This window comes from Zootoca vivipara, chromosome 3, assembly GCF_965207765.1.
Source record: "Zootoca vivipara chromosome 3, rZooViv2.hap1.1, whole genome shotgun sequence".
Taxonomy (NCBI): domain Eukaryota; kingdom Metazoa; phylum Chordata; class Lepidosauria; order Squamata; family Lacertidae; genus Zootoca; species Zootoca vivipara.
The window spans coordinates 32,411,693-32,425,197 of record NC_142586.1 but is presented as its reverse complement, the minus strand read 5'-3'; the positions used below and the strand labels follow the sequence as shown (position 1 = coordinate 32,425,197).

Below are 13,505 nucleotides of genomic sequence, written 5' to 3'. Positions count from 1 at the left end.
CTTGGTAGATATATTGTGGCCTGAAGGTTTATGGCTATCTCTTTGAGATGACGGTTCATATGAAAGTGTGCATAACATATACAGACCTGAAAGATCCGGTCATGTTTAAAATATTGGGTATTTTATATGTCATGAACAGTCGTTATTTTAGAGCTGCCATTTAAACCTCATTGTCATTCGGAGTAAACGTGGTACAAAACCAGTGTTTGGACTGTACTAATTTATACTTCAGTTGAGGGTTCATATGCTCCTACATAATTAGAAAACTAGACCTCAGACTTATGAATCAGTGGCAAAATATGCTAGAGCTGGATGGGAGTGGATTAACCTGGGTTGAGCACAAACTACTCTTAATGTAAACAATTTTTAAAATGGTAGAAAATGGCTCCTTTTGCAGTGATACTCCCCGTCCCCAGTATGTTTTGCAAATATATATACTTCTTTGATGTAAAGTAACAACACTTGCAATAAATTATATCTGAACCAGCCACATCGTGGGGATAGGAAGACAACCTAGTCTCCCCTCAGTGATTCCTACCTTATAGTAAATACTTGTTTGTAAAATACAGTAGATTGCTTTCTTTCGGGCTTTGGATTTCCTCCTGTTTCTTCTCCAAGTTTGTTAGTCCACATATGAGCTGGTGTGTGCTAATGCCTCCATTTTGGCAAGCCTGTACTCAGAATGGCTTGGTTTGCCCCAACTGATAAACTTTAATTTTTCTTTATTCTTCCAACCAGCAGACTTCCTAGACTTTTTCTTTCTATGCACCACTGCAATATATTCACCAAATGCCAACAAAACCAACTTCACTTCCCATCTGTAATGCTCATTATGTGTCCATTCCTGATTGGCTGAATCTCATTATATTGCAACCCCATCCAGTACATTATCCCTAAATATGTAGGATCTTCCAGGCAACAGTAAGAGTAATAACAATATGATAAAACAGTGGCTTCCAGGGAAAAACAATACCCTTTTGTTTCAGACTACATGTAAATTTATTACTCAGTTGGGTGGCCACACTGGTTCTACGCAGAAAGTGGATATGGTTGTTAGAAATTAAATGAGTTTGTGAAATAAATAATGGAATATTTCTTTATGTCTGCATTTTTAGGTGGGAGATTTTCACCTGCGCTTGCATTTTTATTTTTATTTTATTTGCAATTTAATCTTCAATAGATCCAAGTGTGAACCTTTAGATTTTGCTGCAAAGTTTACACAGATGGTGAAATGAGCACTAAGCAACCTGCTTAGCTCATCATCTAATAGCTGAGCTGGGCACTATATCACATGCAACAGTTTTTAGAAAGAATAGCAATACTTACTCATGGTGACATTGCCCGCTCCAGGTTTTTTGGCTCCCCCGCCCCCAAAGTAAAGCATTTTCAGAGTAACCGCCACCACTGCTGCTGATTTAGCTCAATCCCTACCAATAACATCCGGAGGGAGCAGGCAAAGTAAATGAGCAGCAACTTCTGCTCCACGTCCTCACTGCGATCACTGAGCAAAGGTGAATGTGCAGTAATGGCAGTGAGGAGGAGAAAGGCATTGGCATCTACAAGCTTACTCTCTTACCCTCTCAAAGGACAATGTGCCACATTGCTTGTGTTTATCTTTTCTAGCACAGTGTGAATGCTCTCTGTGTGTGTTTGTGTGGCAGAGTAAAGTTAGTACCTCTCTTACCGAATCCAAAACATTCAGCTAAATCAAACATTTGCAGCATCCTTTTGGCCCCAGATGTCATTCAACTACCATCATCTTCACCCAGCATGGTCAGTGGGCAGGAATTATAGGCGGTTTGGTCCAACAACATAAGGGGACCTAAGCTTGGGGAAGGCTGCTTTGAAGCAAAGATGTGATTTCTTGAATGTAAGCGTTGTAGATACTTTGCAAACTTATAAATAACAGAAAACTTCACAGCTCCGCCCATTCCTTTTGTTGTTCCTAGCTGCGGATACAGTTTCAGATTTTCATTTCTTCATGTACAAGTATTGTATGTAAAATATTCTGGGCAGAGATTTATAAGGGATATTTTCGCTTCAGTGACACCTTTGCCTTTTAATGCTGGTTTAACGCATGTTTTGTGGGAGTCAGCTTCTTTTATTACAGCTGCTATCACACTCGTTAGTCATTTAAGCCTTGTCTTTATCAATGCTGCCAGGTATGTCATTATTATTCATCTCATATTTAATTTTGTCTCCAGGAGCCATGGCCAGGTGCTTATTTTAAAGCGAGCCTTGTGTTACCTATGCTACACTGGCATTTAAATTCATTAATTGCCAGGATCAGCAGACAGCGTTTGCCTACACAAGTGATCGCTTTCACTCCCACCTGTCTCTGTCTCTCTGAGCTTGGCTTGGGTTTCTGGATTTCAACTTTGTAAGTTGGGTCATGGCCTCAATGTAGTAGGTTTACAGACCTCACTTGGAGCAGCCAACCTCCTCCGTGATATAGTGAACAGCTGCCACAGCAAAGAATAAAGCACTAGCCTAGCATGCTTTTACTTTGATTTAGGGAAGAACCGCTGCCCCAAAAGGCTTTTTGATGGGTTGTGGCTTTGAAGCACACATCACACTTCCACTGCTTCATCCTTAGTCTCTCTCAGTTTTACAAAGGACGCAAGTGTGGAAAACCATCTGATGCCCTTTGTTAACTATGGCCATTACACTAAAAATAGGATGTTTTTGCTGTTTTCAATTTTGAATACAGCCTGGCCTCATTTTTTGGGGGGAAGCACTCTTCTGCTTAGGGCCCCTCCAGGCTGGTGGGTTTTTAAATTTTCATTCTGTGTGTGTGAGAGAGGGGGGTATTATGTAGCATTTCATTGATATAACATTAGTGCATTAGTGATGGCCATATACTGGACGCTTCACACATCCTGCAGCTTTATTTGCCGGTTTGAGGTGCATTCCCAATATTACTGCAACGTTATTGTAATCTGAAAGGGCACTCTTGTGCTATAGTGCAACAGTAGTAGGACAAAGAAACCCATAACATTTGCATTACGAAAGCTTAAAAGATTTCAACAGGTTACAGGACAGGACATGCATCGATTGGAAATGAAGCAGTATGTCCACCCTGAAATATTTCCAGGTGGAAACAGTATTGGAAGTGGGACTGCATATAACTGTCCCAATACTATCATGAGCACAAACATCATGAATGTACAATGGAAAATATGTTTAGAGGGTTCCTTAGTTGAACTGTGTCTTCCTGCCAAACAGGCTTTGATACATTCAGAATTCAAGATCAGAGAGGCTTTATAACCACAAAAGAAATGTAGCTGAGCTTCTCCTTAGCCAAATATGTCTGAACATTTCATAGGTCATATACATGTGCACAATTTTTAAAGAGCAAGAATTTTATATGGAATATAGGTTTCACATGACTGATACACACCCAAGTACGTTCTTTGGTTGATTTCGTTAGCTTAAATTATTCTGTTTCTCCATGTTGCATGTGGACTGACATTTGGTGGTGTTTGGAAGATATGTTTGTAGTTAAATAGATACCCCCCCACATACAAAATGGATCAGATTTTCCCACTGTTGTCATTTATATGTTTAAATGTACCATTGCTCAAAGACCATTCAGCACATTGCAAAATCAATCTTCTGTTTTTACAGATTATATATATATATATATATATATATATATATATATATATATAACATGAAATATACAGAGTTCTTCTTTCTTCTTTTTGAGATCTATTTTACATTACCAGTGCTCTAGCCAACTGCACAGAAATCTAGCTCACCACTTTTCCACAAGCCTGTACTGCATACAAAATATTGTCTCACAACAAATGTAATTGATCTGTAGAAAACACAACCGGAAAAAGAGACAACACATGTGCTTATTTAAAACACAAAAATCTTTAATAAAAAAATATTTTTTTTTTTATTTTTTTTCAAGAGGCGAAACTTTGATTAGAGATGCTACTGAGTTCTACCACAGACAGAATTTAGTGACAAATCTTGGGTCATTCTGTTACAGTTCTGCAATTAATTACACTTTGCCACCTATATGCGAAGGCCCTATGTACAAAAGTGGTATCATCTGTTCTTGCATGAGATCCACAGTTATCATGTTGGCTCCTGGTTTGGAGATTTGAGGTGAGAAGCACGAGCATGAATTTTGTGGACTTAGGCACATAAGTAGTGAGTTAATCAAGAGCATTACAAGAAGTAAACCCAACAGCTAGATTGATCTATCAATCCCTTCACTTTTCCAGATGCCCACCTCAAAAACCTAACTAGGCACACCAGGTCTTCCCATTAGTCTTTTGAAGCCGTCTGGCCAAGTCATGCCCATCCGCCCAACACCTGATGTCAGATGCGGGACAAGTAGATATGTGGCTGAGCCAAAAAGTGGTTTGCTCAGGACTGGCATAGAACTATATGTAGTGCTTTGAAGCCCTGGCAATCAGCTGGTCAATGGGATGTCAGAGAACAGCTCAAGTCTATTTGGAAGCTCTGATGATCAGCTGATTGTTGGATTGCACAGTGATCTGAAGCCTCAGCAATGCTTGTGGTGCCAGGTAATCGTCAAGCTTGTCAAACATGGCCTGTGGGGAGTGCAGGAAATACTGGCTGGATCCACTTCCATACTCCTGCCCTATAAGAACTAAAAAGAGAAAACTTAACAAATGAAATGATGCATCACACTTCCCCCTACCCGAATGTCATAACATTCTCTTTGGTTTTATTATTTTATTTTAATCAGCCAGCGTGAGAGTATGCTATGTTCTTCAGTAAAATTAGGTCACTTTACCTTCACATCAGAAAAATATCCTTCTCTGGTTCTTTTTTATATATATATATTTCATTGAACAGAACAAAGAGCAAAGCACATCCAAATGGCACACAGTCATGAAAAGATTCCATCCGCCACATCTCTAGTATCTGTACAAATATTTAAAGTCCTTATTTGGATTGTTTCTCTCTCGGCACCTCTCTGGTGCTGGAGCTGCATTAAATATTTCCTTCTGTTCAAGGTTTTCAAGGTAGTTATTCAACAATGTTCATCACCAGCAAGAGGATGTGAATGTAGAAATATTTATTATATTAATTTTCTTGAGGATGGTGATGCAAGGGCAGGCATGCACATGTGTTTCCCCCAAAAGAAATAGAATGGATTGCTACTAAAGACAAATGAGGCATTTTCTGGCATAAAGGGAGAGAAATTTAGACTTTACAAGGAATGATAAAGTCTATAAACAATTGTGAGCACAATCCATCTAAAAACAGGAACATACGAATCCTATGAATCATATGATCAGTCTTTTCTGATCTTGGAGTACTGTCCCCATGCAGGGATAGGTCATGTGCTAAATTTGCCAGGACACGGCACCCTCCAGGTCTTTTCCTCTATTCTTCACCTTGGCTTTTATCCTTCCTTCCTTTGTCCTTCCCTTTTCTTTTGCTCTGTTCACCTCCTCATTCCTCCTTCCCCTTCATCTTACCCTTTTTATCTTTTCACTACTCTTTCCCCCCCCTCTCTGTCCTTCCGTCTTTCCACCTTTCTCCTCTGCCTCTCACTTTCCGCTCTTCTTTTCAGCCACTGCCCTTTCTCTCTGTGTACACACATTCTCTTCTCCTCCAACCAACAAAACATTGCCAGAGCTGACTGTCCTCTCCCACTTCTCCAATAAAGTATGTGTATTTACATTATTTTAGATTTGCAAAGGGACACCTGCATTGTGACTGTCTAGTCCAGGGGTTCCCAAACTAAGGCCCGGGGGCCGGATGCGACCCAATCACCTTCTAAATCTGGCCCGTGGATGGTCCAGGAATCAGCATGTTTTTATATGAGTAGAATGTGTCCTTATATAGTCCGGCCCCCCACAAGGTCTGAGGGACAGTGGACCGGCCCCCTGCTGAAAAAGTTTGTTGACCCTTGGTCTACTCCTTTTTCTGATCTTTGTAATCAACTGTGGAGGGGGGGAAAGGCAGAAGAGACAGTGTACAGGCCTGCTGGGGATCTTGCATACTGACTACTAGAGAATGTACAAAATTCAGTTGATATATGCACATTTCCCAAGGTCTGTTGGAGATTAAGGATATTGACCAGAAAATGTGCACAATTACATCTTCATGGAAACATGATGTGCACATTCTCCATGAGGCCTGGTAAATGTGCACTGTGGTTGGTTGTTATACACAATAACTACTCAACTTATTCCCCATACACACAGAGGGATGTATATGTGCATACACACATAAAGAGATATATATATTCCTATGGTTGTAATTCTGTGAATGTTTACTTAGGAGGAGTAAGTCCCACTGAAACAAGTGGCGCTTGTTTCTGGGTAAAAATACGTAGTTTTAGGCACACCCATGCAGTACTAGTCTGAGGCCTGAGGAGGGACTCTTAGAATAAAGTTATAAACTCAAAACTGGGGTGAGGTGGGCTCTGAGGCCTGGGCAAGTGTACCCAGCTGCCCCCCCCCGGGCCTGGGTTTAGGTGATACATTTCATTTATCCTACTATTGTATTTTAAGGCATTAAGTGTCAAAAATTCTATTCCAGACTTCAAGCTTCTTTCAATCTCCACAGAAAATAGTAAGATAAAGTGAAAATATATTACCAGTGTCCCACGGGCATTTTTCAGGCTAGTCTTATAAGTTCCTTTGAATTTCCCCCCTCTTAACAATACAGTACTTCAATTATGTGTAAATAAGTGGAAACAAATGTGAACCTTTTGTGCTTGCGTTACAATATTATCTCCGTAATAAGGGAAATTGTCAAAACAAGAAGCAGCATAGGATCGTTTCTAAACTTTAATATTTCAGTGATACACGATCATTTACAATAAAGTCTTTTGGTAAATAATTTATGAGGAGAGCTTAACTTTACACCATTAATATTAATAATTACTTATACAGCAGCAAGCAAACAACCAGACTTCAAAGCAAATGTGTTGTTCCTCTCCATTTTCAGCTGAGATCTGACCTAGATTGTAGGTTAGAGAATGCTGTCAACATTAATACAAAACTAGGGATTCCAATTTCTACAAAGCAGCATGATGATCTACCATCTCCCTTGAAAGTCTGAAATAGAATACTCCAAGTGATGCAGAACCAGAAGGCAGTCTGTGGCTTATTATTACTACTGTACAGGAAAGGGCCTGAAATATGTATTGCTTCAGCTGGACCACCAAAGTTTTCATCTAGTGCTACGTGTATGTAAGGCCCAATCTAGCAGCTCCCTGGATCTTTCAGGAGCTTCTGATGTGTGCATGGAACCAGGAGTGGTGCATCTCGTTTTGCTACCTGAGGCAAAATAGGAATGTGTTGTGCCGCTGCTGAAATCTCTCTTACCTGGGTTATGTGGCAGCACCTGCATAACAACAATGGCGAAAGTGGGTTCTGCCAAGATGTCATGTGCTGTGCAAGATTTCAGTGACATCTTGCCAAAAGCTGCTGCCAACACTGCTTTGCCACCGGTGGAGGAGGGGACAGGGGTGCCACTTCTGGAGCTCCCACTGCCCAAAACCTCACCCCACTTCCTTGGCATGGAGCTTCCACTTATGGAGAGGCCTTTCCATTCACTGCATTATTAAGTCACCATCCAGCCTGCTTCAGTGCCTGAGCTCTTTGGTGAAACATGGACCCAACTGCACAGCGTGCAACAGGCATTGGGTTCTCCGGGGGGGGGGGACCTGCCTGGAACCCAAAGAGCCCCTGCCAGTCATTGAAGGCATTTCTGAGCTAGATGGGCCATTGGTCTGATTGGCAGTTTTATTTGTTCAAGGCAAGACTGCCTTGTCTGGTTTGGCTCTGGACTTCACGGCCACCCATGACAACAAAAGGGCTGTCCCAAAATGTCATTGACCCAACACACATGGCTGGAAACCCTTTTGATAGAGGGCAATGAGCATGTTGAAGCAGGCTTTCATGTGCATTGTTTTCCTGTATTAGGAAATGAGAATACAGTTGCACCTGGATCTCTGCATCTGGAAACTCAGAGGACCATAGACACAATTGGGCCTGTTGGAACCGGTTCACACCGGTTGGAACTGGACAAGACTGGTTGGAACCCAATTAAGACTGGTTGGAACCAGCCAAGACCGGTTGGAACCAGTTCAGGCCGGTTGGAACCGCTTCCGACCGGTCTTTGCCGGTTCCAACCGGTTTGAACTGGTTCCAACCGGTCTGAACTGGTTTTAACCAGCCTGAACCATTTCCAACTGGTCTTAACTGGTTTCCAACCGGTCTTGCGTCTGAACCAGTTCCAACCAGCCCAAGCCATGATATTACTATTTCCATAATATCCTTACAGTGGTACCTCGGTTTATGAACACAATTGGTTCCGGAAGTCTGTTCATAAACTGAAGCGTTCATAAACTGAAGCGAACTTTCCCATTGAAAGTAATGGAAAGTGGATTAATCCGTTCCAGACAGTCCGCAGAGTAACCGTTCATAAACTGAAGCGAACTTTCCCATTGAAAGTAATGGAAAGTGGATTAATCCGTTCCAGTCGGGTCCGCGGAGTACTTAAACTGAAGCGTTCATAAACTGAAACATGGGTGTAATTGGTTCCGGAAGTCTGTTCATAAACTGAAGCGTTCATAAACTGAAGCGAACTTTCCCATTAAAAGTAATGGAAAGTGAATTAATCTGTTCCAGATGGGTCCGCGGCGTTCATAAACCGAAAATTCATAAACCGAGGTGTTCATAAACCGAGGTTCCACTGTACTTCTTTTGCAGCCTGACTAGAAAAATGTGTTTAGGATCAATGGTGAACGGTTACCTGCCTCCTAATTTCTAAATTAATTAATGCCCAGTTTTGAAACTAAGATTTTAGAAGCTGGCTAACTAATAGTATAAAATTGCTGTGCTTTTATAAATGTATAGATAGGTATATAGATAGATGGTGTTTCTTTTTCTAGGAGTATTTATTTAATAGTAACTTGATTTCAATTGAACTTTTTTAAACAAAACAACAACAAATAATTATTCTTAGGACTATGGCTTAAAAGATAAGGCTAGCTTTTGGGTAGCCCATTCAATAGCTTATTGTTTTGTTTAAATAATAATAATAATTGAGAACTCAACAGTAGACAATGGAATGTATTGAGCTAGTGCATTTTATATGAATTCATGTATGGAACTGAATTGCAGGACTGGAGTGTGCAATTGCAATCCTGTTCGATTGTTCTGAAAGTCCCCTTCTTGTTTGCAATAACATCTGAACATTATGATGAAAGAGGGAATGATTTTTTGGTTTTACCAACATCAAACTCATACTTCATGAAATCACAAAAACTTAAACACAAAACAGCTTCTTTCCCTTGTACTACACAAAGACTGCTATTAATTTCACTCAACTATAGATAAATCATAAGTGAAGTAGAAATAAATATGATTCTAATGTTTGGGAGGTTTTTTATAAAATTAAAAATAATCCACATTTGATTCTCTCATTCTTGGTTATAAATGAAGACATTAGAAACAATTAAATACACTTACTATCACCACAAAACACCCATGCTTTCTCTTCCTGTCTTCATAGAAATGGTTTCTATGGCAATCATGTAGTGTTCCATTTGAAGAGGAAGTACTGAAAAGTGTACCAGTGTCTTTGCATTCTCCTCTTTAGAAATGCAAGAAAATTAAATATATTGTGTATGGGAAGGGCTGTAGCTCAGTAGTCGTATGTCCGCTTTGTATGGACAAGGTCCCAGATTCAGTTCATGGTTCAGTTCAGTCCATGGCTGTTGTACATATGTTGGTGTTTGCTTGTTCATATCTATTCTAAATCACTCCACTGAATCTGGAACTTCATGTTAAAGGACAACACATGGTGCCACATTGTGTGAAGGTGCTATGGAATATTTGAGGGCTCCATATCCTTTATCTCTCTCATATGGGGCAGCTGAGGGATGGAAGAGGAAGAAGTTTGAGTATAGCAAGAAGGGAGGGACATTGACATAATCCTCTTCCTTTCCCCCAAAAGGCCTACCCCCTCTCGCTTCTCCACAGCACTGCAGAATGCCCCCTTTAACTCCATCTTGTTTCATCTGCCACTCCCCAATTGCTCCTCCTCTCCAGCTTTCTTCCCCACAGTCATCTGAGCTCTAATTCTGTCTCTCTCGTGCACACCTCAGTTATGTCTGTCAACAAAATCTTTCTGCCTGTAAAATATTGTGACAAATAGGGTCACACCCAATGGTGTCCAGTGCAGGCTTCTATCGGTGAACAGGAAGGCAGGCGACCCGTGTGAGTTGCATGCAACACTGTTTCTGCTCTGCTGCATTTTGGCTTTCAACAAATGCTATATTATTTGCTTTGCTGTCCACTGTGGCAGAAAAGTTACATTATTATGTAACTGCATTACTTTTACAATATTCTATATCATTCCTTTTTTAATTTTTAATTTTAAAATTGAATTTTAACATTGTATTAATCCGCATTATAATCTAATTGTTTCTTTTATACTTGCATTGATATTTTTGTTGTTAGCTGCCCTGAGCCCGGTCTTGACTGGGAAGGGCGGGGTATAAATAATTTTATTATTATTATTATTATTATTATTATTATTAATGCAAAAGAAGCACAATGCAAAGGGGGGTTCATCAATTAGGTAGCATTTGTGCACTGAAAATAATAATAATAATAATAATAATAATAATAATAATAATAATAATATATTATTTATACCCCACCCATCTGGCTGGGTTTCCCCAGCCACTCTGGGCGGCTTGCAACAGAAAAATAAAATAAAATAATCGATTAAACATTAAAAGCCTCCCTAAACAGGGCTGCTTTCAGATGTCACTAAAAATCTGGTAGCTGTTTTTCTCTTTGACATCTGATGGGAGGGCATGCCACAGGGCAGGCGCTACTACCGAGAAGGCCCTCTGCCTGGTTCCCTGCAACTTGGCTTCTCGCAATGAGGGAACTGCCAGAAGGCCCTCGGTACTGGACCTCAGTGTCTGGGCAGAATGATGGGGGTGGAGACGCTCCTTCAGGTATACTGGACCAAGGTTATTTAGGGCTTTAAAGGTCAGCACCAACACATTGAATTGTGCTCGGAAACGTACTGGGAGCCAATGTAGATCTTTCAAGACCAGTGTTATATGGTCTCGGTGGCCGCTCCCAATCACCAGTCTAGCTGCCGCATTCTGGATTAGTTGTAGTTTCCGGGTCACCTTCAAAGGTAGCCCCACATAGAGAGCATTGCAGTAGTCCACGCGGGACAGAAAATACCCATGTTATTTGCTGGATCGGTTTCCATTACAGATATGGGATGAAGAAGTGAACACCAGCAATTTCTGCTTCCTTTTCAATCAGAGTTCTCTGGACACAATTATGACCCATGTTACATTTAAACATAATATGCCCTGCCACATGGACACAAAAGAAAAGTGGTGGGAAAACTTCTTTCTTGTGTTACCCAACACATATAGGCTTTACATCAGCAACTGCCACTTTCCCTTAGATTTAGACTGAGCAATTGCAAAACGGTTTTCTTCCTTACAAGAATTCTCCATTAGGGACCAAGTTGCTATTGAAGCTTCATTGCAATACATACGGTTAACTGTGAATACTTGAAATGATTTCAACAAAGGTACCTTTTTTCCTATTTAAGGGTAATTACTAGGTTGTTGCTATAGGGATTGCTAAATGTATTATGCACCATTTGCAGTGTAACTGACTGTGGGTACCATACAAATGATACAGATGTTCTTGTGCCTAATTTGAAAAAGAAGAAGAAGAAAACCTTGCTAAAGCACCGATTCCACTGACAATTTTAGGATATAAAGTGTACATTTTATATATGGAGGGTGTGTGATTAACATTTAATCTGCTGTATTGGTAATGGGAGAGTAATCAGAAGTTCCATTCCCTTCCAAACTCTAATGGCATAATTTGAGAGCAAGATAATGTAGTTAAGGGCACAGTGTTTTTGAAAGAAAGACAGCAGAGAGAAGGAATGGTCAAACATCACATCCCTCCCCTTTCCACCGACAGAATCCATCACTCCAAATGATACCAATGAATGCAACCCATAGCCCACATCTCTACTGCACTGTTGCCACTTCTCACACTGTTCTGAAGATCCCCTACCACTCCAGAGCAGATTTTGGGGTGCACTGGAGCTGCAAAGGGAGAGGAACCAGCAGAAACCATCTGCTTACATGTTCCAGTGACAAAAGTTCCCTGTCAGTACAAGACATCACTGGATACAACTATGTTTAGGGAGGAATCTGGCCTGTTCTGCGTTTTGGGGTGAACTTTCTCATTTCACCCCAATTTGAACTGTGCATGGATTGGAACAAAGTTTGGCAAATTAAGTGACTTAGAGCCCTGCTGGATCAGCAAGTGGCCTGTCTAGTCTGGCATCCTGTTCTCACAGTGGTCATCCATATGCTTGTGGGAAGCCCACAAGCAGGATACAGGCACAACAGCACTCTCTCCTATTGCAGTTTCCAGCTTTGGTAATACGGCGCCCTGAGCAAGGACAAAATTTGGCGCCATTCTCCAAAATATTTACAATTTTCACAATTAATTCCTTTTGGTACAGTTGCTTTTTAAATGGATCTTCTCAATAGGGCAAGCTTTGAGTTGGTACCTGTATAAATATAGGTGTTTGTTGTTGTATGCACCCCCACAGTTGGCGCCCTGTGTGGAAAAACCGCCTGTACTGCCCTAAGTCTGGGACTGTTCAGAGGAATACATAATGAATTGCACATGCATACACACAGACACAGACACATATAAAAAGATTGCTGATTGTATGTAAAATTCCCAGGCAACTTAACTTTTCTCTCTTTTTTCTAATATCCTTCGGAAGGGGGATTAGGATTTAAAAAAGAACTGGCATGGGACAGAAATATGCCAATCTGTCCATCCCTAGCAAGCCACAGCCAGTAACTCTATGGGTTGTTGTTGTTGTTGTTGTTGTTGTTGTAAAGTAGTCTGGACTAACCTGAAAGCTTAGATCTCTCTCGTGCCCTCCTCAAAATTCTCAAGGTGTAGATTGCATGTGCCTTAACAGCTAATGTCTTGGGCAACCCTCACTAGCTTTCTTCAACGTTGCACCTTTTATAAAATTTAGTCCAGGCATCCCCAAACTCGGCCTTCCAGATGTTTTGGGACTACAACTCCCATCATCCCTAGCTAACAGGACCAGTGGTCAGGGATGATGGTTTGGGGGTGCCTGCCTTAGTCCCTCCACTTCCTGTAAGCTCTTCCCACTTCCAGCATTATGTGAGCAGCCAGCCAGCAGTGAAGCAATCCCTTTTAAGGCTCTCCTATGTCACAAATCAGAGGGACACGGGTGGCGCTGTGGGTTAAACCACAGAGCCTAGGGCTTGCTGATCAGAAGGTTGGCGGTTCGAATCCCCGTGACGGGGGTGAGCTCCCGTTGCTCGGTCCCAGCTCCTGCCAACCTAGCAGTTCGAAAGCATGTCAAAGTGCAAGTAGATAAATAGGTACCGCTACAGCGGGAAGGTGAATGGCGTTTCCGTGTGCTGCTCTGGTTCGCCAGAA

The 13,505-nt window shown here is 41.2% G+C and overlaps 1 protein-coding gene across 1 annotated transcript in view; it reads left to right on the top strand.

The window, feature by feature from the left end:
- The window catches only part of EYS (EGF-like photoreceptor maintenance factor), a 396,345-nt gene that overhangs the window by 128,553 nt on the left and 254,287 nt on the right, over positions 1-13,505 (top strand). The gene's annotated exons all lie outside the window — the stretch shown is intronic.